We start from the raw sequence: 25,823 nt of genomic DNA, 5'->3' as shown, positions 1-25,823 counted from the left end.
ATTCCAGCAGGCAATGCACCACCAGAAACCTGGCTCGGCTCAGCAGCACCCACTTTCCTGATACAAAGGGGCTTTGCACCAGGCCCTCAGCTTCAGTGCACAAAGTTTAGGTCTGAAGACAACATGTCTCTCAACCTCAGACATTTTCAGCTTTGCTAAATACAAAAAGTACAAAAAAATGTAAAGTAAATACAAAGGAACCAAAAGCTCTGCAGCATCTCCCCTGCAAGTCTTTGTCCCTGTCGTAACGAGGGAGTCAGGCAAGAGCCAAAACTACAGAGAAAGTACACATTGGGCTCCTGAAATTCAGTAAAAGCCTGGCTTTAGAGAAAACAAAACAAAGCAAAACAAAACAAAAGAGTATAGTGGCAGGAGGGGAGAAATCCAAAGTGGGATAAATGTCTTCAGCAGAAGATATTCTCTGAGGGAGCAGCAGAGGCACAGCGACAGGCGAGGGGATGATACTGCTGGAATGACTTGCTCCAAGCTGTTGTTTTGGCTTTGTCAACACAACCACAAGTCTGCTCATGTTAGGAACAGGCTTCTCTCTCTCTGGTTATTTCCAGGAATCAGCCATCACCAGTTGACAATTAGGAGAACAGCCTAAGCACTGTGGCCGGCCAGTCTCAGTAGGTCTGAGGTTCTTGGATCATTTTTTTTGCAAGAGAAACAGCTGTTGACCTTAGGCTTTTTGGTGTCACTCATTGTCATGGCACTGAATGGAGGTATTTTAGGATGACCATATCTGTTTACACTAACAGTTACGAAACATCCCCTGCGTATTTCACTGTTAGGTGGAAAAGCAGTGTGCCAGCCAGTTGTCACTCCTGCTCATGTGGCTGCTCTGCAATCATCCCCCTCAATACTTCTGCTAGTCCAGGGCTGAATTTGAGAAAACAACTGAATTTTAACCCCCTGAATCTGCTTTGGGGGCCCCAAAACCTCCTGCTGAAGCTCAGAGTGAAACCCTATGCCAGCCTCAAATGAGTGAGAATATTCTTTGACTGAATCCTGTGGTTTCAACTGGTTTTGCAATTAAGTTTGTGTCCTAGTTTCATTCTGAATTTCAGCTGATGCCATCCTCAGCTCAGATAAATCAGAGCCTTAAAATGAAACTCAAGCTCATACCAACCTCTCCTCTGAACTAACTGTTGCCCTATTCTATTTCTCCCCTCTTTGTTATTCTTTTCTGCACCTCATTTCCAGTCAGACCAAACCCTCTTCTAAGTCACTGCTGTTTGCCTTCATAGCACCAGTGAAAGAAACCTCCTGGGCATGGGGGCAGCTGCTAGCCTTCCCCTCCAAACGCCCGCTATCAGAAGCCTTGCTTCCAGCCCTCCTACATTTTGGCGAGTAACAAGGCAAGGAGCTCTGCTCTCCACGGACGAGCGTGCTCCACTGGGCTCTGTGCAGTGCCTGAATACCAGGCTCAGTATCTCCATCAAAACCCGTGTGCATGCACAATGTCTGACAGCTATGCATTAGAAGGAGGCTTAGGTGATGATGTCGTTTTTTCAGCCTGAGAAGCCCTTTCTTGCTTTGTCAGTAGTCCAAAGCATGGAAAAGCAGTAAAGATAAGAAAGCATTAAAATGAAAGAGAGCAGTCAAGTGGGTGCTCAAGGGCTTCGCATCTTTCCAGGACTCTGAAGCCAAGAAGCTAAAATTTGGCCTAAGGCTGCGAAACAGGGGTCACAGAGAGGAGGCTGCACGCTTGTGCCGAAGTTATGCAGATGCAGTTATGTACTTTTGTTTTTGCAGTTAAACGTGTAGCCTCCATCTGTGTAAACAAGGAGCAGAGCAAGTTAACATTGCAGGGAAAATACAGTAGAGAGAAAGAGAGTTGGGCAGGTTTTGGCTACAGAGCAAAGAAACTTGATGGGATTAGGGACCCAACTCAGATGTGACCTCATTTTCCAAACCAGCTGAAGAAAAAGAATGAATGCGCAGCAAAAAGAGGAAAGGGGAAAGACCCATAGAGGACTGTACCATCTAGGCCAGCAACGTGACCTGTGAGAACTCAATCTGATTTTAATGCAGTGGGAAGTGTGCCCGGGACTCTAAATTATGCTCTGTGTTGTACGAAACGTTACACAGAGCTCCTGTCAGGCAGGGTCCTGAGTCGACACAGCTGGAGGGAAAACTCTGCAGGAGTCCCATGCCACTCAGTAAGTAAATAAATAAACTTCAGCGCCATTCACGTATTAATAGGGTTTTTGTTATTATTGTTTAGGCACATTAAAAAACCAACATCAGCCAATAAAGTCCTCAGCTACACTTCCTTCATGTAACTAGAACACTTAAAGTATTTTGGGGTTGGAGCAGATAACCTCCAACCTACACCATTCTGTGATTACCTCTCTAGAAATACAAACATTTCTCACCTGCCTTCTCCTTTCCTGCCCTGCTTTCCCCTACCTAATACTGCCCATCACTTCCTTCCTTCTCCCATAACTTTTACAGAGACTTTCTCTGGCAGTTTCACACGCATCTTATCTGCTAGATAAACACTGAGCTTGTTCGTTTTGCATATCTGCTTAAAGCATGCCATGGCTCAATAAAAACTTTCACTTAAATCTCATTATAATCACAACTGCTTGCCCAGTTAATGTGATTTTTGAAGAAGTGATAAAAAAAATCAGATCACAGAATCTTGGGAAATCTGAGAGCATCTCAAGATCTGCCTAAACTACAGGGCAGGGGTGCTGCACTCCAATCTTGAGTCTTTCTTAGCTTAGAGTGTGGGGTCATACGAGGCTTTTATTTTTTTAAAGCTATCAGGCAATAATAGCTGGACAAAGCTTTCCCCGTGACTCCCTCCCTCCTTCATACACATGCACATACACCACCCAAATCAAATCCAAACCGGATAGTGTGGGCAGAACAATGGGAAACAGATAGCATCTGTTCTTTTTGTTCTTTTTTTTCTTTTAAAGCATACACAAACCGGTTAAATAACTGTCTCCTTTTCCCCTCCATCCCCCACCTTTTTTTGGTATCTCGACTGAAATCCCTAACGCAAAGCAGACCTTTGGGGTGGGGTGCCAGTGGAGGAGAGGAAGGAAGAGGGGAGGAAGGCGAGACCTGTCCTCCCAGCCACCACTCGTGTCACTTCATGTGCTGGAACAACACCGACTCAGGCATTTTTCTAAAACCAGGTCTCCTACCTTTTCACATGTGTAGTTTGATGAGAAGAACTGGGCAGTGACTTCTCTGTAGAGGCCTTGGCTCCCTCCCATCAAGCAAGAACGTCTGATGCCATCGATGGACTGATTCTGTGTTTAAGGGAAATTCTTTTTGCTAGTCAGTTCAAACAGCATTTAATACTTCTCTGCCTCAAAAGTGTGGCAACAAGTCACGGACATGACTTATGTGACCTGTCTCATACAGACAGCAATGTAAGAGGTGTAAATAATATACCATTGTTTTATTTCTGTTGGCGTATGATTAACAGCAATCAAGAATCCTCTCTCATATCCCAGTACAATATCTTTGCCTGTAGGAAACACATAAGCTGTAAAAGTAATTGAAAAAATATGCTTGTGGATTGCATACTAACAGGATTTAAGCCACCGTTAGGTCTACAGTTTTACTGTTATCTTTTTTTTCTGTGTCCAAAAAAAAACAACAAAAAAAAAAGCGTTTGCAGTGAAAAATCAAAAGCCACTTTTGAAAAACTGGAAGTCAAAATGCGATAGCTTTTCACACCCCACAAATACATGCAGTTTGTGCTGCCAGCATGAGTCTGTAAGGAACCAACCATGTGCTCTGTGCTGTTTATACCTCTGAGCTGTGTAAGCTCCTCAAAACTGGAGGGCACGTGTCACTTACACTGACATGCAAATCATTCCTGCTTTGTCTGCCAGGAAATTTGTGTAAACCAATGCTGAGTTCAGGTTCGCTCTATTGACATTTTCGCCAACGAGTAAATTGAAAGGTTACATTGTTGACATACCAGATGTTATGCAAACTGCTTTTCAAACCATGGTTTCCATACATCTCTGCAAATAAATAAATGAGACACTTACAAATGGGGTGTGAATCAATATATGTTAAATCACCCATTTATATACACACAGCAAAAACTACTGTGTGTAAACCCCATATTTCACACAATGTCAAAACCTCCTTTTTCACCCAGTACTTTTCATTTTCCCGCAAATAGCTGTCATCTATGTAAATGTTTTCCCTCAGGACCAACTGTTCTTCATAGTAAGAACATTACATGGAAACCTGGGTGCCCAAATTAGCACATGGTGTTATCAATGGGAGTTAAGCACCCAAGGGGGAGTTAGGCTACCAAGCATCTTCAAGGATATGGATTTGTGTGTCTACAAGAGCAGCTCCAAATGTGCTAACTTTAGACACACTCAAGTTTTTAACATGGATTGGCTCCAGTTTTGATTTGGCCTCAGGGTATTTTGACCCCATCGTTCAGCACTTTTTTGCCCTTTGACTCATCTCTAATAACAAAAATAAGCAAAACACTACTTGTCCAATGAGACAGTTATTTGGGACTGGTTCTCCTTTCACGGTGATGCAAATCAGGACTGACCTTGTAATTCCAGCCTCAGTGAAGCACATGTGGTCAGGATGGAAGCACAAGAGTAAACCTGATTTTAAATTGGCATTGCACTTCCTTGGTCTCAGAAGTAACACAAAGTGGGGCTGACCCCAGCTTAGCTTACAAATACTTTCAGGTACCTCAGGCAGCGTTACTGCAGGCAGAAAAAATGGTGTTTGGTCCTTGTTCATCAAGGTCTCCCCCTGTGATCACTTTTTCTTTAGGAGCACCCTCCAGTGCCAGTGATTTCTTGCCATGTTCCCAATGTATGAGTTTATTCTGGTGTAAATCAGGGCAAACCAGACTCATTTCCTAAATTTCTAGTTGCAAAGAAATGAGATTTCTTGGAGTGACAGTGATGCCTTCTGCCAGTTGCCTCATCTCCTAATCAAAGAATTGTCATAACGAATCAGCTTTTCTTTAGTACCTTATATACACTCAACATACAGATGCAGAATGGTTTCAATACACTCCAGAATGCTCCTCCAAGCTGGAAGAAGCCTTGATCAATTCATGCCCTTCTCAACCAGCTGAGACACAGGACTGTGTCTTTCCCACTTTATAATTCTTTGCTGAGTGCTCATACTGAAATTGTTTCATAACCACATGAATTTGGAGTTTTCATTTCACCCTTGGAAGAAATGTAGAGTCTGGCACAGTGACAAGTATAACAGTGTGTAAAAGCACAATTAACTTATGCTCCCACCCCATTTTTTTACATTTCTAAGGAAGCTCTGAGATTTCAGAGTGATTGTTTTCACTTCAGAGCCAGCAGCACGTGGTCCCTTCACTTCATCAGCCGTGCCGCACAGAGCCGGCATGCCCGGGCACCGGTGTGAGCCCGTCCTAAAGGCACAGGAGAGAGGTCACAGCCCCAGCCCCCTGTGCCGTACCCTGGCAATGGGCTTCCTAACTGAGAAAAGCAGGAATTAAAGAGGTAAAATGGAGCTACATAATGACACTAACACAGTTAGGCACTGTAACTCCTTCAGAGCTGTTAAAACTGGGTACCTGTACCGTGCTGAACATCAAGGAAAGCACAGCTGAGCCTCACAGTTCAGGTCATGATGTGAGTGGCTCCTGGAGCCTGCAGCTGGGTCTGCTGGGTCGGCATACCCTCAGGTAGCACAAGCTGGAAAATGTGCACCAAAATATTTCTTTCTCTGGGAAATACCAACTCTGAAACTCTTCACAGAAACACATTAGGCTGATGCTTTATCCAACTGCAAAAAAAAAAAAAAGAGAGAGAGAGAGAGAGAAAATAATTATCTGAAAGCTGCAGAAACTTTTTAAAGGTTTTTTTTTTCCTAGTACAATCAACTTCTCATTTCAAAATGTGAATTTGTTTATACATAAACAAGTAGCACCCTAGAGAATAAAGATCAAACACAATTTTTCAGTATGATTAGGTTGGAGTGTGCCAAAAGATGCTGAAGTTATCTGTTTGCCAAGTATTCTGAGATTCTGAATTCTCAATTCATCGTGGTAAAAGAAAGATGGTAAAAAGAAAGCAGTTGTAAACACTCCATACTATTATCCCAATAGTGCAATTTTTTATTGAACTTTCATACCTGCCTGCTTTCCAAATGCAGCTTAGGTGAGCAGAGTTAAACGTAACTTCTCAGAATGTGGACCCTTCTGTCTGTCCAATTTGTTGTGTGGCTGAAAGAGCAGGTGAGATTCATAGTTCCTGAATGAAAAAGAATATATTTTCCTAGTTTAAGGGTGTCGAATTTGCAAGGCTGAGGTTATCTGTGCTGAACCTGGACACTTCATCAAACCATAGCGATGAACTTGGCTCCCTGGTGACTTTGGTTTACTGCCACTTGCTTCCCGGAAATATGAGTGACACCACGGAGAACATCTCGCCTGCATTTCACCCGGCTCCTGACGACAGCAGGCCCTCATAAGTTTTTGTTGATCTTCCAATATATTTAAGCAATGGTCTATTCTCCCTTTCTTCATTCATTTATTGACCCTTTTTTGGCATCTGTATGTAGATACCTCACTAACAACTGGTGCTAGCATAGGCCAGGGGTGCTTTCAGATGTAATTACCCCAGGCCCTAATAGTCTCAACTCAAAACACAACTCTAGAGTTCATCTGTCTTAAATTCTCTTAAAGTTTGTTTTAGATATCCATCAAGCTTGCCACTTCTAAGGGAAAATAGTTTAAAACCAGTATCAAGCAGGCTGTCACTTCAGAACCACCATCACTGATCATGGATGGCATGAGGCACCAGGCAGGTCTCATATTTCCAGCAGCGTTCAATAGCACTGCACATGCTTTTCCCTTACCACCAATACCATAAAGACATTCTGCCAGACATAATCATCTGTATCTAGGCTGGCAATTTATAAGCTATCCTAAGCACATGGTTTTGAAGAGCCTAGCTGTTAGAAGAGGAACAGCCTGCTGCAGCAACGGATAAAATTGCATCTAAAAGGAGAACCAAACAATGCCACGCCAAGCCTTTGCTAGTTCTTCTTCACGAGCCTATGCTCAGCTTTGTGCAAGGTTTTAAAGCTGTTTAAATAAACAGATAAATAAGTAAAAGTATTCTGCCACTCCTAACTGTTTCAATTGTTGCAGATTAAAAGCAACGCATGCTGATAGCCACAAGAAGGCAAAGGAGACTAGCTAGGTTTTATATTGCGAGGTTTTAGTCTGTGAATTCTGATTTAAAAAAAAAAAATGTTCATTTTTAATGGAGTTCTAATGAAACACCCTCAAGCTCTGCAGTGGTTTGCATCTATGGTTAGCGGGCCAAATACAGCATGTTTGTTTCGCAAGTAGCATTAGAGATAAGAGAGGGCAAGACCATGCTCTGGTTTTACAAGGCTGTGAGAGGCACTTAGGGGCCATACAGTCCCCTGCTTGGCTGCCTAAGGCCTGCTCTGGTCATTAAGTAATGTGGAAGGCTTATAATAACAGCTGGTGACCAATATATTCCCTTTGTACAAATGTTTTACATTTGTCACCATAACCACGGCAGAAAGACAGCTCTGCTCTCCTAAAAGGCTCAGTCTTGACCAGAATTCTTTTATTTACTCACAACTGCATCATTACAAGGCATCATCTGTCAGATACTGCTATACCATGATGAGAGCTTAGAACCTACGCTAAGGATAAAAAAGATCAGTCACAACACAACCTTTGGGATACCAACCTTTGGGATACCACAGTAAGATAAAAAAGTCTTAAGTAGGAAAAAGGGGTGGGAAAGGTCTTACAAAAGCTCTTTCCTTAAACTACTTGGAATCATACTTTCAAAGGAAACATATTCTCAATCTGTGAAAGGAAAATAACCTCACAGTTCTGTGTGCAGTGGAAAAATAATAAAAAAAAAGAGGTATCTGGCCTTGAGATGCACCACAGATTTCACCGAATCACAGGAAGGGTAAGGTTGGAAGGGTCCTCTGGAAGTCATTTGATCCTACCTCCCTGCTTGAGCAGGGACTCCTGAAGCACCTAGACTACATCCAGGTGGCTTTTGAAGATCTCCACAACCTCCCTCTCTGGGTACCTCTGCCAGTGCTGTTACCTGCACAGTAAGGAAGCGCTTCCTGATGTTCAGAGGGAACTTCTGGTGTTCCAGTTTGTGCCCCTTGCTTCTTGTCCTAGCACTGGGCACCACTGAAAAGACCCTAGCTCCATCTTCTTTGCATCCTCCTTTCAGGTACTTATATGAATTGATAAGATCCTCTCTGCGCCTTCTGTTCTCCAGGCTCAACAGCACCAGCTCTCTCAGCCTCTCCTCATAGGAGATGTGCTCCAGTCCCCTGATCATCTCAGTGGTCCTCTGTTGGACTTTTTCCAGTATGTCCATGTTCACTGTTAATTCATTCTTCTTTTCTCTCATGTGACATTCACAGCTGAGCTCTGCCAGGCATTAACTTTCTGCTTTCCAGATACACAGGTCCCTTTTTTTCCAAACTTCGTGTTTTCAATGGACAGCATATGAATTGCACATGAGAATCACTTGCACCAAACATGTCTCGCATGGTCACTGTTGATTCAATCCCACTGACCTCTTATTAAAAAAAAGAAAAATTTTTGCACGCTGTCCCAGCACGTCTGTGGATGATCCTAGGCAAACAGCAGATTATTTCACTGAATCACTTCCCCAAAAAATTTTGTGACTTACACACTTAGTTTTGTGAACTAAAATGTGATAGCGAGCACAAACCCAGACTTTACCTTAAGTTTATGGAAAAGCACCAGCAGCCTCCTTGTTCTAAAGGAATTTTAATTGCTCATCTTCCACACCTTGGGGTCATTAGCTCTTTTTTACTGGCCTATTTCCAAGAAAAGATCCATGTATTAACCTCGCTTCCATCATTTTAACTACCTTTCTCCATTTGAGACGAGGATCAACAGATGACTACACTTACTGCAAGGAGGAGGGAGGGTGTACTATTTCTTCATTTGGGAATGGACACGCAGACACCTTTTTTGGTTGCATGCAAACAAACATACTTTACTGCAGAGAGCACCTATGGCTGTGTAATCCCACAGCTCAGCAATTTGGCCAATGCTGAATGCAACAAAACACTCCAGTGAGCCAACAGTTTCACACAGAAATATGAAGTACATGAAGTATGTCATGTCTAGCATACAAACTCCTTTCTTAATTATCTCCTTGTCTCCTTGGACTGTCTTGCCTTTCTGGCTGTAGCATGCACAGTTTTACATTATATATCCTTAGAAAGTCAAAGAGTCCAAGAAGATGAAACGTTTTTTCCCTGTTTGTACAGGTCATGCAAGGACCAAAAAGTGTTACTGACACTGCCTTGAGTCAAGTCAAATACTGTTGTTGGTAGTGTCCACAGAGCTTACACACTGAGGGAGAAGAGGCAAGATTGATGGCTAGAGCTGATGAAATGTTATAGCAACGATTTTGCCAAAATCCCACTTCTGATCAACGGAAATATTCCCCAATTCTGTGCTACTTTCTGCAAAATCTAATGGTTTAAAATAACAATCTCAAACAGTAAATGCAGTTTTAAAACATTTAAATGTTTAGTTTTCATTTTTTTCAGAAAGAAATACCTGTGCTTTTTCAATAATTATTTTAAAGCAGCTTCAAATTTTGCAGGGTTCTTACTTAAAATTTAAAGAAAAATTAAATTAAGACAAACAATTAAATGAACAAAAATGAAGTGAAACTTCATTTAAACCAAGAAGGAAAGCTGACAGCTTTTCAGTTCACACTCTGCTTGAAGATGGATTGTTGGATTGTTTTGAATATGCTCAAACATTCTTTACAAATATTTTTGCTGCATGTTTTCAGAATTGTCAAAAAACAAAAATAGTCCATTATTCACATAGCTTTGCCAGTAAGCTCCATGATTACAAAGGACACAACTCATGTGGACTCACAACAGCTGTATTCCATCTAATTCTCCTAGTTCAGCTTTGGTTTCCTATTGGTTTGGCAACCCTGAAGGTCTAGAATATGTTGTGGATAATGTTAGGCACGAGAACATAGGTAGAATTTAGGCTGCCTGAAAACAGACTTGAATTCATGGAAATTTTCCATCTCCTGCTGCTCTTCCAGGAGCAGTGCCACTCTACTCTTCTCCTTCCTCCCCTTCATCTAGGATTGTGTTCATACGTCACAGTTAGACTCTGCAAATGGCACTGAAATGCATATATGTATCACAGTGGTGCCAAGGAATAAGGCAGGACAGGTATCAGATGAAGGGAAAGAGAAGTGCACCAAGGAAAAAGAAACTTGGAGTAATGAGTCAACTAAATTCTCAGAAAGAGAGCGATAAGATGAGATGCTCTGGTGACAAGAGGAGATATGATTCATAGGAAATACACGTGAAATACAAACCTGGGCCCCAATGTTCACTGCCATGTCTGGGGATGGCTGAGTGCTCACAAGGGTATCACCAGGAGGAAACTCTGCTAGATGTGTGTGGTCACCTCTTCCCTAGAATACACAGCTGTCATTCATCAGGGAACAGAATAGGAACTCAATATGACTGTACAAAACTTGTGCTTTCTCATAGACCTTTTATAAAGCTGCTTTTTTAAATGCAAGCTCAGCTGTGGAGCGTGCTTTTGTGACTTACATTCGGTATCTATTACCATCACTTGTTCGGTCCCAAATTGTGGGCTTCTTTGGAATAATGACTGTTGTAACACTGAATGCCAAATCACGCTCTGCCCAAGGAGCCTAATACCTAAATGTAGGGCGAGAAAGAGGGAGAGAGAGAGAGAGACAAATAAACAAGAAATAAAGGAGATCTATGAGACAACCATGGCAAACAGTAGTCTCAGCACATCATGTTCCCTGGCATTGCCAGCTCTTTTAGCAGACATTGTAGCAAAGGAAAACTTTTTTCTCTAGCTTCAAAAATAATCTATATTTTGAATGTTTTGTTATAAATCTGTTCTGATCATTCATGTGATCTCTGAGTTGAGAACAAATATAGGCTATCTTAACATACCAATAACTCATTGGATATATATCTTTTAGCTGTGTGTCCCAAACAATTTTATAATTTACACGCACACGTATTTAATTGTATGTTTTAAATGAATAGGTATTCATGCTGTGCCTTATCCTCATCACGAAAACACATTTTCTGGGTAGATGAGACATTTTTATAAAAAGAAGTTTTACTTCTGGTTATGGACATGATCTCATAACTGTTCCTGGCTTGTAAGGTTAAAGGGATCAGGTCTGTGCTGTATCTACTGCAGTAGGAAGCAAAGATCTTTCTTATATGAAAATGCATTGATTAAAAGAAATCAACAAAGAACTGTAAATTACAAGGTCAAAAAACGATTTCTAACAAGATCATCCAGCTCAGCTGAACTCAGTGGAAATACTCCAAATAACATCAGTAGAGGCAAGTCCTAAGAATAGACTGATGGTCTGGAAGATGGATGTGCTGGCATATTTTATTTACACTGCAGAACTGTAATTTTTGAAGTTCTCTGAGGTATTCAGATGCAAAGTCCAGTTAAAGTGCAGGCTTTGTCTCTATCTATATTGCTACTAGACTCAATGTGACTTGGTCTGTGTTCCCATACACAGGAAGGACGGATAGACTGGCCACAGAGGAAGGGGCAAGTTGAATCCATTCCCCGCCGTTCTCTTCCAAGTAGGGAGTGGAATTACAGGGGAGGAAATGAGGCGAGCCTCAGCTCAGCTTGCTGGCAAGAGCATCTTAGGCTGTGTGGGGTAGGAGACGGGAAGGCGAAAAGGCCTCCTGAGGTTAAATAGCCACCAGCAAATTACTGGCCTCCCTCAAACTGGAGGAAGCAGGGAGGAGTGTGATTCCAAGGGGTACCGAAATTCCTGCTCGAATTAGCCAAAGGATGACGCAAGTTACATGCTACCTACTGCCCTGGGTGATGCCTGTGATCATAACCTAGTGCAGTGAGATACAAAGGCACCTGAAATTTTAAAACAAAGGTCTGCAAGCAGATATAGATCTGAAAACTCCATGTGGCACCTCTTCATGTTTAGGGGCTATTTTTAAAAAAGCCTAGGGCAGTGGCTGCCAAGAATAATGGAGTTTCTCAAGCTCCAGCCCCATTATGAGAGATTTTTGTTTTATTCTTCATAACCTGTAGCTTAGGGCACAGAGCCATTTACTGCCAGGTTACTTGTTCAAATCAAGCTCAGAATACCAGTGAATAAAGTGTTTACCATCTAACAACTACAGTTTGTTAGAAGCCTGTTGTATTGAATCAGACCCCTTTTGGGCAGACTTGAAAAACCTACATCTAGCTCCCTGTGCTAAGAGACGTACTAGCACAACAACCTAAATGCAGTGCCAGCAGTGCTGTACCACCAGCGTTGCCCAAAGCAGGCTGGAAAGGGATTGTCTGACCGCTGTTTCCCTGAGGACCTCCAGGGAAATGACATGGATCTCATGAGCTTCTTAACCAGCAGAATCTGGGGGAAAAAATAAATAAAAATAAAACAGTTGGTGGTCTCAGCTGTATTTCTTGTGAGCAGTCACCCATGTTGCAAAAGCTTTCATTGTGAGGGGCACTAATCATTCCCCGTTGCTAGAGCTCTTAGCCAAGAAGTCAGAAATGAAATTACAATGGAGAGTAAAGGTCAGGCTGACAGAAGCACTGAAGTTTCCTTGCCCCAAATAAGGAGCCTGAATTTCCACCAGGACCAGTGGGAATGTTGGTTCCTGTGTAGGAATCAGGCTGGACTCACCTGACCCACACTGAATCACTGCAATGATGATCAGGTAAAATGCTGCTGTTGTTTCGGGTTTGTCTACAAAGGAGGAAGAAAGGCACCTCCAGAAGTTAGATCAAAGCTTTTGTGGGACACTCACCTCCCCTGGAGGTGCTTGTCTCATTCATCAGTCAGAAAGATCTGCGTGCCTTCCAATCTAAAACCTCACAGAAGTGGCCGAAATGAGAAGTCACGAATCTTGGCCTGTGTATCTAAGTCATCCTGTGTACCTGCCCTCATAGTACAATATCCCTCACCTCATGCTTGTCACTAGGATTCCAGCATTTAGCATAAGCTGGTCCTCCTCATGCCCTCCCCGGGGAGGCCTCTCTCCACTGGTCCAGAGGGACCCTTCACTTAGGTTTAAGGCTTCAAGCTTCTAACTCAGCTTGCTCTGCTCTCCTCTGCACGGTCTGTGCAGCATGAATGAGCCTCACAGCTGCTGCCAGGCCAGAGATGGAGATCTGTATGACTGTTATGTACACTGCAACATGACTGCTGGCTTTGCGTAGGCCGTGGTGCCCCCCTAATGCTGTTCGTTTCCAAGCCAGGTAATCCTAGCGTGTGAAACCACTGCTAGTTCTTATTCCTAGTCGTTTCATATGCCTTTTCATAGAGCTTCAGCTATAGCTTTCCTGTTCATTAGACACGTCTTTACCAGAGCCTGTAACAGACCAAACCAAATGCAAGCCAAAACTTGATTTGTAAAACAAGCATTAGGGACCTATCAAGGTTAACCGTAGGTAGCAGGCTGAAAGATATACAACCCTGTCTGCCCTGAAATTCAGAGAAATAGCTAAAGCAATATGAGAAAGGCAATTCTGAAACTGCACATTTTGAAAGAAACTTGAAAGAAAGGCAGTCATTCTCAAACACAAACATTACTTCTCTCATCAGAAAGCAGGTCGCTAACAGTGCTTCCCACGAGCAATGCATTTGTGGTTATGCAAACCTTATAGGCACAGTTTCTAATACAAGCTAAAATAAGTATTTTCATTACTAGCAAGTTCAATGCAATTATGTGTCTTTGTCAGTAAAACTTAGAATGTTTTAAATTGCATTTCTAATCATATTTTTATTAATTAGCACACAGCTTCACTTTTAAAATCACTTTAAAAAAAAAAACAACATAAAATACAATTTCTCAGTGTTTAGACTCTGACACTCGTGTCTGCCAGAACAGATCTTAGACACTAATCTCATTAGAGATACCCTCAAAACCTTATATTTAAGGAGCTTCAGGTAAACCAGAAGCTTGCTCTCATGTGGGGAGTGAGCACGCGGGTTCTCATGGTATGAGAGATGTTGTGGGGTGGTACATACTTGAGGGGCAGACAGCGGTACTTGGTGTGATGGACCAACCCTTCTGGGGAGTGCTGCAGCCTTTCCCATCAGAGGCATAATCTGAAGTCTTATTCTTTCCTGTTTCTTGCAGGAGTCACATAAGTAGCAAATCTTCAAGTATGCAGACTTACTTGCAGACATGGGATATGCCATGCTCAACATCAGAGGATATATTCTGGAGGTTACAAAGAAACAGAAAATCAAATCAAATCAAATGTAAATAGTGTAATTATACCAAAACAAAGCTGGTAATATGAGGTTTTATTGGAATCAAATTCATATTTCTAAGAAAATATCTGGTTTTAGTAGAAATTATTTTCTTACCTGACACTTCAATGCTCAGGAATGTCTAATGTTTAAAAAGTCACCATTTTTAAACAAATGGTGGTGTTTCAATGGAAAACGTTGGCATTTTTTTCACTTGAGCATCACTAATTCTTGCGGAATATTTCATTCTATAAAAGCTTTCAACGCATTACCCAATTCTACCTACTGCTCTCAAAAGAGGAGTAAAGGGGAAAGGGAAAATTCTTAGCAGAGCAAACAGGGTTTAGGATGACAGGAGCTTCTTGGTGCTGAGTGGGAAGGTGAGTTTGTGTAGGGCCCGCTCTGATCTGAAAGGCAATGTCCAGCCCGTCTCTCTCTTAACTTTAGCTTGGAGCAAGTGTCAGATCCCAATGTAAACTTTCCCATCTGTGTTATTCTATTAACTGAAAGGGAAAGGGATTAGCATGTGTACTTGTCACATCTTTTGACCTGCTGCATACTGAGACCGAAGGTAATGTTAAGGCAAACAGCATTCTTCTCCCCCTGCCAGGATAAGCAGGGCATGGGGGCGGCGTTTTGTTAGAAGAAAAGAAAGCCAGACCACGTAAAACAAAGTATGTACTCAGTGCAAAAATAAATCTTGGAAGCTGCAGACTTCCAAAGGGTATACCTTAAACAGGGCAAGAGAAAGAAAAAGAGAGAAAACATTTGAGAGGAAAGTTCCCCTCTCTGCCAAGCGCCAGATGGAAGGCCTTCCCACGGAAATAGCTGCAGAAGACAGATCGCTGACAGAAACCACTGCCAAGCGAAGGAGGTCCCACTCGTCCTGCTGGTAAAAGCTTAGTGGACGAGAATATAATACTCTGATTAAAACACTTGCTCCAGAGAAGGGGGCTGGAATGCAGCACAGTGCTCTTCAGCGCGACAGAGCACAGCTAGTATCCCCAAACAGGGCGTAAATTTTGGGAGGTTGATGTGGCTTGGGGATCCATTCCTTCTTCTCTTATAGATTCCCCCCTCAATGTAAGTTTATAGAGCACATGTGCACACACCCAGATGTGTAATGGCAGCAATAATCTGCTTTTCTTCTCCCTTCCCCTGCATTTTATTTCTACAAGGCCTTTGCTGTGACTGGGACAAGATGAAGTGTTGGATGTTGATGCTGTTAGAGAATACATTTGGATATAGAGGGTTTAATGAAGCTAGGCACCAAAAATCTTTTTCAAGCGTTTCAGTTAACTTGGCACTAAATTATTCATAGAAATAGAAATGGAGGGCTCTTCTCTCCTTCTGCTTGTCCTAGATGTTTCTGGTTCCTTTGTTAAATCCGTAAGAGTTCATGGTCAGAGAAGAAAACAAATGCAGCACCTCCAGGATGATCCAGGCAGCTCACCAACGGGAAAAAAAGGCAATTAGCGGTATTGCTATCAGAGAGAGCCAAATGAACGGGACGGGATGTGCTGGGTACAGCGTGTCCAGGAAACAGGCTCTTCCAAGAAGGCTGACCAGGTACACCCTGATGTTTCCAACATTTGAATAAGAGATGAATTACCACAATTATGGCTGAGGTCTGAGCATCCGATGTCAACAGAGGAGATAGTTAACACAAAATATTAACCACAACTAAAACACAGTTCCACTGTTGGACCATTTACCCTCCTCAGAGTGCAAGAAGGATATCAGCACATCAGATTTAGTCCAGAAGTGGATTATCAACATGGACTGAATACATGAGGGAGGTGAATTTGTTCAGCCTGGAGAAGAGAAAGTTAAAGGAGGGGATCAAATTAGTGCCTTCTGCTAACCAATGGATAGCTATAAAGGAGCTAAAGAATCAGATAAGAGCCCTCACACTTTACCAGGTTTACTCTTTTCCCTTTACATGACTGGAAGAGTCCAGCCTGACACTACAAGGCAACAGGATTGCAAATCCCCCATATAGCCCATTTCCCTCCTCATTTTCTCCCCTGCTCTCACACTCCGCTTACTGACTTTGTATTACAAGTGCCCACTGATGGGCCAAGCCACAATGCACTGTGCAAGCACTGACTGCAACCCTGACACCAGCTCCAAGTTGCCTTTTAAGGCATCTGTCATCCCAGCAGAGATCTATGCACTGGTATTTGTATGTATCAGAGCCTGATATCACCAGATTGCCTTTTAGAAAGACCCTAAAATGACATTTCCCAAGACAAATATATAGGTGTGGTGTACATACACCGACCAACAGAATATTTCCAAATATAGAGTCTTGACAATATCTGTGTAGAAATCCCTAGCCTTAGCTATCTCTGAGCTTAGCTACTAGCCTGTCTTATTACCCAAAGCCAGATGTGAAGCTGCCTGGGCCCTTGGTCTGATATCCTCACAGACTGTCCTTTTTAATCAAGTAATTAATATATGTTTTTTTCTATAGATATGTGTAATTATCTATGTGTAAGCACCCATACATACAAAAACACAGACCTATACACACACACCTCTGCACAATAAATGCTACCAGATAAAGAGGAGAGAAAAAACCACTCAGGGCACTGCACTGCTTTACATCACAAATTTGCGGTCTCCTGAAATGGACTGACAGTATCTGCTTTCTCCAGGATTTCACAGATTGTGTACCAAGCCGGTGGCTTTAAAAAGACTACCGGTTTGCTCAACAGAACTTACTAGTATTCCTTGGCAGCTTTCCACTCCAGTTCTGCACTGGCCAAATAATCTGCCTAATGCATTTTAAGCCTTAATTAGATTTTTCTTACTTTTATTTTTTCTGCTTAAAGAGAATATTAGTATAAGGAGCAAGTATTTATAGCCCACTCAGTGGTGTTCTGACACCAAAATGCCAGTGTTTCCACCGCCTGGCACTGCCAAGGCCTAACGATGCACACAGCTACAGGCGCACATACCATATCCTTGAATGCTCTGAAATGCCAAAAGACAGAAACTTGATGATTTGCCCTTATTTTAGCAGTAGCAAAGTGAAAGGAAAACATGGTGTGGAACATTTTAATATCTTAAACGTTTCTATTTACTTAAGTAATGCTGCAGTTTTTCCAATTAGGGTATTTTCATGCCACTTTTTTTTCTCTCTCTCTATTTGTCCTCTATTTAATTTAACCACAATATATGTCTTCAAATTCTAAATTTGAACTTGCCTGATTTCCACCCTTTCTCACTAACAATTCCAATCTTTTGCTTCAATTTCTTAGCTGCTGGGTCCTGGAACCTATACAGGATGGTGAGATTTCTGGTAAGTATATCTGCAATTTTTCCTGTTTTAGAGCAGCTGAACAAAGGGAGCACTGAAGCATTGCTCACACCTATTCCAGAGTTACAGAACATTTTTTACGTGGAGGCTTTTGGATCAAGTCTCTAATACAATAAGGAACAGTAAATGGCATTTGTAGGATCTCACAGGTAAGACACGTAGGTGGGAAAAGTTCTGAAGCCATGACAGCAAAAAAGCAAGTCACCACTGGCTTCAGTTTCACACTGAGGTTTCTGAAGGGCAGTACGCTCTTTAATTAGCTAAGTGACAGCAGTATAGGTCTTGTTTGCACTTGATTTTCACTGATTTCATTCCTCACTTGCCAGCCATTGGGGCACCTCCAAGCTCAGTGCAGATGCTGTCCTGTTGGCTCATCAGATCCCCACTGCTATCAGTGTCACTCACAGAGCTAATATGAGTTGTGGTTCACATGCTGCAGCTTATTTTAAGTGAAAAGAAGGTGCACCAGTATTAAATCATTTCAAATTTGTCCGGCTGTCTGTGTTGTGTAGGTGTTGGTGTGAGCAAGTGTATCAAGATCTAGTCCTTGCAAAATGAAGGTAAGTATTGCTCAGCTTCAGTTTGAGCTTTAGATCACAGTTTGTCAAATGTAGATGTGAACTAAACTCTATCAGTTTGCTTATCCCTTCATGCTAATAAAGTCCCACTACACTAATACAAACTCCTCAGAGAAGTCTTTAAAATGAAGGAAAAAAAATCAAGCTAAATCAACTCTCAAATTCCCATGCAAACTGGGTTTAAGAGTGGAAAATTTATTTTACCTATTCTTTGGGTGGTACAAAAATCTAAAATTCCTATAGCCCTGCTTCTCTTGGCCAAGTCAAACAAGGATATTGTCCTTTTAATGTCTTAAAGGCTCTGTTTTCTTGTAATGCCAAATGCAATATTTTTTTGAAAACACTACACCAGAAGTTTCCCAGCTGAGAAAACAGGCTGGTGAAAAATGGTTTCAGAAAATGAAATAAACCATGCAAAAGCTGTTCAGGGTGTGTGTATGAAATGAACATCTGGATTTGGCTTGTTAAACTGCCTCCTTTTTTCTCTTTCCTCCCTCCTTTTTCTTTTTCTCACAGCTGTTCGAAAGAGTCCTAAGGGCAAAGAGACAGGTCAATGGACTGGGTTACACCTTTTTTTCTTTCTCTTTTTTTTTCATACCTCTTTGCACCTACGCAAGGAATCCAGGCCACATGTGTGTTTAATAAGTAGGCACAAACACAAGAGAGAAAAAAAAAAATCTCAATTCCTGTTGGTTCTTAGGAGAGACACTGAAGGAAAAATAAACTCCGGATTTCAAATTTTCTCTCTCTCTCAAAAAAAAAAAAAAAAGAAACCTTATGGTTCCAATAAAATATTTCTTTAAAAACCCAATGGATTTTTTTTTTTAATGATGGTCTTTGCAGAGCATATCTTTTTCTCTGCTCCTTCAGACAGGAATAACAACGGGTTAATCTATAACCTGCTGGAGCAAGAGGAAATTATAAAATGCCAATGGCCTGGGTTCACTGAACTGAGTCTTCCGATACCACTAAATAGATACATACACTGGTATGGAATGGGCTGGGTTCACATTTAATTTCGGGCTGCAGCTTCCTCAGTTTGAGTAGTCCAGAAATGAAACAGAGAACAAAAGGAAGCGAGAAATTATCTGGAGAAGATAATTTCAGAGAAACAGATGATTCATCTTTTTCTACTGGCTCTACAACCCCTGGCATTGCTGAAGCAACAGCCAGCAGCAGAGCATCTTCCAGCTGCGGCAGGCTTCAGCAGAGCTAAGGGAAGAGCTCTCACAGGGCTCTTCCAGCCAAGGTGCGAGGGTGCGTTAGGTCTGACACAAATCTTAGCTCATATATCAAATCAACATATTATGCATTTCGGCTAGCAACCGGGGCTGCTAAGATAACCCTAGACCACTGGCTTTAGCTCAACTGAAAATATTCAGCTCCCTCTGAAATAACAGCCACAGGCACTGTACCTTTATATACACACGTAGAGACTACCAGTGAACAAAGCCACCAAACCCGAGGAGACAGAGAGCAGCTATAAGCAAAACCCCCTCGTTATTTAAAACTCTATTTTCTGCTCAACTCGTAGCAACTGCGGTGCTCCTTGTGCACGTCTACATTTGGTGCACAGATTTTAAGCTCAGACAGAAGTATTACACACCTGCTGATCCTCACAGCAGGAAACTTGAACCATGACTGCTGGCTACACCTCATTTTACTCCTGGTCCTGAGTTCTGCTTGGGTTTAGTCACAATACTGCGGTCAAGTAAATCAAAAAACAATCCCCCAGATACTTAAATTTATTTGGGGAATCTTAATTTGGCTAGAAAATTGATGTTGAAAATCAAGAACCTGAGTAAAAACCTTTTGCAAAACACATGTACAAGTGCCAGGAAAGAAGCTCTAGTGCTTGACATTAAAACAACTCAGGCAACGCAGTGATATTTTCTAGAAAAAGCCTTTGCACAACAGCCTCCATGAGAAAGCCAGCCTCTGTCAGTAGGTGCTGCATGTACAGAGCAGATTAAACACACAGCGACAGTGCTGAGCTTTGGGAAGGTTTTTCTAGAGACGAGAAGGCCGTGCTGTTTGGTGACCCTGGATTTGAACTAGGTAAACTCTACTAAAAATAAAAAAATAATGTAACAAACAAACAAAAAATCAAACACAGAAGTCCCAGCCCAATCCCACTGTCCCCCTGACTGTCCATCTCAGGTGTCCATGGGATCCTTGGCAAGGAGGCCAACCTAAATTTCAAACAGAAACTTGCCTCTCATTAAGTTAGTCTAGTGATGGTTATAGGGAGTCATATTTGTTCTTCAAAGATCTACTTTGCTCCTATTTTCCAAGCTCATGTCTGCTTCAGTAGGGCTGAAAGACAGTGTTACCCCCGAATCCAGCTGAAGGCAAAGCAAATTCCATTTCTCTTCTCGCTTCCCTTATTTAAAAAAAAAAAAAAAAAAAAAAAAAGTCCACGAGAGGAGCATGGCAGTGAATATTATTTATGGAGCACCTAATAAAAATGCTTTGGGGAAATAATTACTGGAAACATCTGACTGTGTGACTGTAAATGCCTAGGCCCCAGTGCGCTGATTTAATGGACCACTGCTTTACTCTGTTATGCCTCGTGCTACCGACATCAAGCCCCCTGCCCTCCTGTTAAACTGCCTGCATCGCTGCTAGACCGGGACTTGGTTCTGCGAGGTTTATGGCAGCTTTCCAGAGAGCCATAATGTTGGCAGGGTGACTCCCTGTTCACAGCAAGGCCTCGGGCCAGCCCCACGAGGGAAAACGGGCTCGGCGGCTGGACGAGGCTTCGTGAGGGAATCGGAGTGGAAACCTGAAGGTTTTGTGGTTCTGGGACTGAGCAATGTTTAATAGCCAGACGCCAGGTGCTTTTAGGTATTTCTGACTGACATGGGTTGGATATGAACTCTTCCCTCTTTTTTCTACCCATTTATCATCCACAAACCACCAAACTGTTATTTTTATCGCTTTCTTTTCTTTTCCTTCTTTTTTTTTTATACCCTCTTATGACCTTCTGAACCCAATGGCACAAACCCAGGCAGCCTCCCTGCACCAAGGGTACTTCTTACCCAGAAGACTTAACTAATGCTCATCAGCTTTTTTGCGAATAGATGCAAAAATTTTAAAATTCACAAACACCTTGTAAGTGATATGGAAAACACAAGGATTTGAAGTTCCTGCTTTCATTTGCAAAAACAGTCCTGAAGAAAGACCGGAGGGCTATTATTTAACTGCTGCTGCTGAGTTGCTATATGAAGAGGAAAAAGCAAAAGGCATCTCACTGCTACACTGACAGCAACAACAAAATCATACCCGCTCTTTCTGAACCCAGCAGTCAGAATGCTTCTTATTTTTTTATTTTTTTATTGCTGGTTTTAATGTAATATTTAAGTTGGAACTAAAACAGACCATGGAACATTAAATCACCACCAAATGCAAATTTACCTATGTATCTGAACTAAATTTTCTCCTACATTTACAAAGCAAAATTCTGCCATTTGAACTGTGAGCTCCCATTGCGTTTAATGGGAGGGAGCAAACTCTAGACATTACTTGGAATATACATGCACTTATCTTGTTGTTACAGGTCTCCCTCGCAGAACTAAAAGAGAGCTTTAGTATCAGACAGTATCTCTCTGGGGTCATACCCAATGAACAGTGTTTTTTGAAAGGATTATTTCAAAGGAACTCTGAGAAAGAATCTAATGACTTGCAAGCTACAGAACTGCAGCATGGGAGGAAGTAGATAATGGAATATGACAGCAATGCATTTTTCATAAATCCAGTGATTTCTATCGTAACGAGAAACCCATCTATAATTCGGAGAACTTCTCCCCCCCAAAAGGAAACCTACACTGTTGCAGAAAGTGCACTGAAGTACAAAATGAAACAATAATGATGATGATGTTACTGATGAGTCCCACAGCTCTGTTTTCCCTCCCGTCTCACTACGGTTTCAGGCGTGATTCAAGAGAAGCAGCTCCAATCCCTCTCTGCCTCAGCATCACTAACCAGGGAAGCTCACAGGCATACATCAGAGACCTCATGATAGATGCGAAACCCTAGAGAAGAGGCTGTTCTTTATCTGCTGGAAGTTAAGGCCTGCATCTGCTCTCAATTAGCAGGCAATTAGGGGAGTTGAAAACAAACCTGTTTACATTGGCTATGAAGTCTAAAATAATTTGTGAGATGTCAGGACAGGATATTAAGATGTTAATGATCTTGTTTCCTTACTTTTTTGCATGCAGTGTAGTATCGCATCTTCCTTTCACAGCTCCATGTTCAATGACAGATTGATTGACTTCTGGCAGGGTAGGAAACCACCAGAGATGGTTGGGATGGGAGAAGTTATCTGGCGAATAGTATGTACTGGGGACCTGACGATAAGGAGTTCTTTGCAAAAAAAAAAGAAAGGAAAAAAAAAAAAAGAAAGGTTGCCGTTCATTTTTAATTGTGAAGTAATGTCAGGTCATGCATTACAGCGGTCAGAGGTTTCAACCACAATTCCCATAGTAAAGGCCTGGTGTGCAACCTCCTGCAAAAGTCAGAAACAGCGACTGAATGAATCCAAAAACAACTGTTGGCAGACTTTGCTGCACTTGCTCTGGCTGGGCTGGTTCTGACCCCAGTTCTTCCTCCACAAAGTCCAGCCTAGGCCAGCGACTGCAGTACAAGAGTATTGGTGATAGGAGGACGGTTGGACTAGATGATCTTGTAGGTCCTTTCCAACCTTGTGTTTCTATGATTCTATGATTCTAAGAGGCTGTTTGCTCCCCCAGGACTCACCCTGAATTAAACGTCTGTGGAAGACCATGACCTATAAACTCCAGATTAGGATCTGGGAGAAGATCCTGCTTATTTCAGTGCTGCTTCTTTCCAAATATCTGTCTACAGCACTAGCTCTTTCAGATGGAAATTTTCACCACTGACCACCCAATTCAGAGGTTTGTTAGGGTGAGGTTGCTGAGGGCTCAATTAATGCCTGCTGCTTTTGCTTGGGTCACTGCCGATCAGTCACATAAAAAGGCTTTGCAGAAACATAGTCTTCCTTGAGCAGGAATTGATGAGTGGCATTGATACCCTTTACTTCTGAAATCACTGAACTGGATTCCTTTAGCACAATACAGTAGAAGAATGGTGGAATGGATCTGAAAAGCACCTGCCTGGAACACACTTTTTATACTTATTTAATAGAGCAGGCTAACTGTCCTGGTGACTGCCCAGGTTAATTCTGTCCAACACAGTGGGGTAGCTATCATGCTGCCCTCAGATGATACAGTCATCACATTTTACCTTTAACCCTGGTAACTAAACAAAAAAAATGTTTTAGTACAAAAATCTACTCCAAGTTGACAAATTTACATTTTTACTACTCTAACTCATCAACAAAGCTACCATAATTATTTATGTCATGCAAAAATAGGCCTAAATTCACCTCTGCCCTCCGCATTTCAAAATCCAGTGAACAAGAAGTGCACCACAGGTGCCACTGTGCCCTCTTGTGTTCTCCTCTGGGCCATCTCCTCTTGTCTTTTTTTTTCCACCACACTCTGTGGATCCAGCTCTAATAAGAGCCAGGTGTTCAATCCCCCGGGCTACAAAATAGCTTTAATTATAATATTAATAGCATTCTGCTAAATCAGAAAAAAAAAAATACAACAAATAGGTCAGTATTTGTGGTTACATTTTTCAATGTCCTGGCGTTTGTTTTCTTTCCAATTTTATGTTTCTCACTGGCATTTATAATGCCTAAGAGACATTCCAGAGGCCAAAATACAGGCAATCTGATCTTTGCATGATATTCCTGACTTTCCACAAAAAGAAATACTAGGAGATCGCATCTACATTATACCAGTCCCAGAGGTATACCCTTGAGTCCTGACCTCCTTTGATGAAAAGCAGAAGAGCTCAGTATTATTAGTATTTATTGTTATTATCTTAATTGCTACTATTATTAAGCAGCCCATGAAATAGATTAATATAAATAACACAAACACAGACATTTGAAACACAAATTCAAGCACAAAGACAAGACACCCCCTATTTACCAAATATTAAGCCAAATTAATTTAATACTTTCCATTAATAACTCTTGCAAATGCATGCTGTATGAGTCAGTCAATAGTAAAGGTTAGGATGAATGTGTATAGTACAGGAATGCCAGCTAGTCCCCTTTATGGATACCTATTTAAAAGATTTAAAACAAAAAAAAGGCATTATAACGGCCCCATAACTTAGTTTCTGGCAGTAACATTCAGATCGAGTTTGTTCAGTTCAGAAGTCAAACAAAACCAAAAACAAACAAGCAAAAAAACCAGAAAGTGACAGCAAATCCTAGATGTGCTCCGAGCCCGGCCACTTTGTTGATACCACTCGATGCAGCGAGCTCAACCCATTCACTCCTAGCTCTATTGACTCCTCACAGCTGAGAGTAGTAAAACATGTTTTTGTCAGTAAATTAGACTCCTGTGACTCAGACATTGACACACAGGGTGCAGTCACCGTGTGTACAGTAACATGGTGCCATATTTAGAGTTTCTAACCATAACCACACTTGCAAAAAAACTGCATTAGATCAGCAGGCAGTTTCCCGGACTCCCACTCCTTGTTTCTGCCTTCAGGAATCCAGATTATTTGTCTTGTACCATATAAAGTTGCTTAGGAGATAAAACAGTACGAAGGAAAAACAGAGGGGCCTAACAATTAGCTGTAATCTGTTCTAGCTTGAATAGATAATGTTATAGTGGAAAATAGCAGATTGGGGGGGGAGGGGGGGGGGGAGAAGCAGCAAATAGAAACCTAACATGAAAACAAATCTTTTCCCCTACTTTTTATATTTTAAAATTTTTAAGTCATTATCAGTAGCAGGTAATAAATTTACAGCTTTGGCCAATCGTCATTAATTTCGTATTTCTTCGTACAGGCTGCTGTGAACATCAGCAGAGCCAAAGCAACAAGATCTACCGAGTGTTGGAGGTCAGTGCTGTGCAACTCCTGCTGCAGTGAGCAGCCACCCAGAGGGAACATTTCAGCTGTCTTCTCCCTCAAGAGCAGGTTTGGTGCTTTGTAAAGGCACCACATATTTATTTATTGAGAGAGTGAGTGCAGGTATTGCTAGTAGATGAAGAAAGCTGAGAGATGCACACAATTGCACAGGATGTTTTGGGATTAGAGGGGATCAGAAGCTCATGCTTTCATTGCAAGAGAGACTGTTTAGCAGTGAGGGCAGCCAAGATCAAAGATACCTGTCCTGGGAAAGGAGTCAGATAAACATCATGAGCTAGGGAAGATGACAAGCACAGGAAAAGGGGATCGGGGACCTATCAGATAACTCTGACCTAGGTCCCAGCACATCTACTGCTTGCTAAAGAAAAGGAGTCAGCCCTATACAGGTGTATTTATTATTTTGTCTACACTTGTTTCTTTCCCATGCTGTGTAAGGGAGAATCATTTTAGCACCGTAGGCAAAACCTGCATGCACACTGCTCTCAAAACAAGTGTCCAAGGAATTACAGGGTGAGCAGGGAGCGCCTGTGGGGTTGCGAATCTACGAAAACTCCTGGATGTCAAGTCCAAAAGGTCATGGTTGGTCCTGTGGTTTTAGGGCAGCTGCAC

At 41.9% G+C, this 25,823-nt stretch overlaps 1 protein-coding gene across 40 annotated transcripts in view; it reads right to left on the bottom strand.

Moving 5' to 3' along the window:
* Nucleotides 1-471: 471 nt before the first annotated feature.
* Nucleotides 472-25,823, bottom strand: part of LOC308178992 (uncharacterized protein) — a 383,170-nt gene continuing 357,818 nt past the window's right edge. For all 40 annotated transcript variants that reach the window (XM_080558356.1, XM_080558379.1, XM_080558394.1 and 37 more), the window contains 7 exons: nt 22,443-22,601; nt 14,106-14,301; nt 10,645-10,755; nt 10,404-10,515; nt 6,133-6,251; nt 5,573-5,784; nt 472-3,998 (listed from right to left, as the gene is read on the bottom strand). The gene's annotated coding sequence lies outside the window, so the exon portion shown is untranslated. The remainder of the gene's footprint in view (nt 3,999-5,572; nt 5,785-6,132; nt 6,252-10,403; nt 10,516-10,644; nt 10,756-14,105; nt 14,302-22,442; nt 22,602-25,823) is intronic.

Source organism: Anser brachyrhynchus (assembly GCF_964034855.1).
Source record: "Anser brachyrhynchus genome assembly, chromosome: 16".
NCBI classification, from domain to species: Eukaryota; Metazoa; Chordata; class Aves; order Anseriformes; family Anatidae; genus Anser; species Anser brachyrhynchus.
The sequence above is the reverse complement of the archived record's forward strand: the minus strand, read 5'-3'. Positions and strand labels throughout refer to the sequence as shown.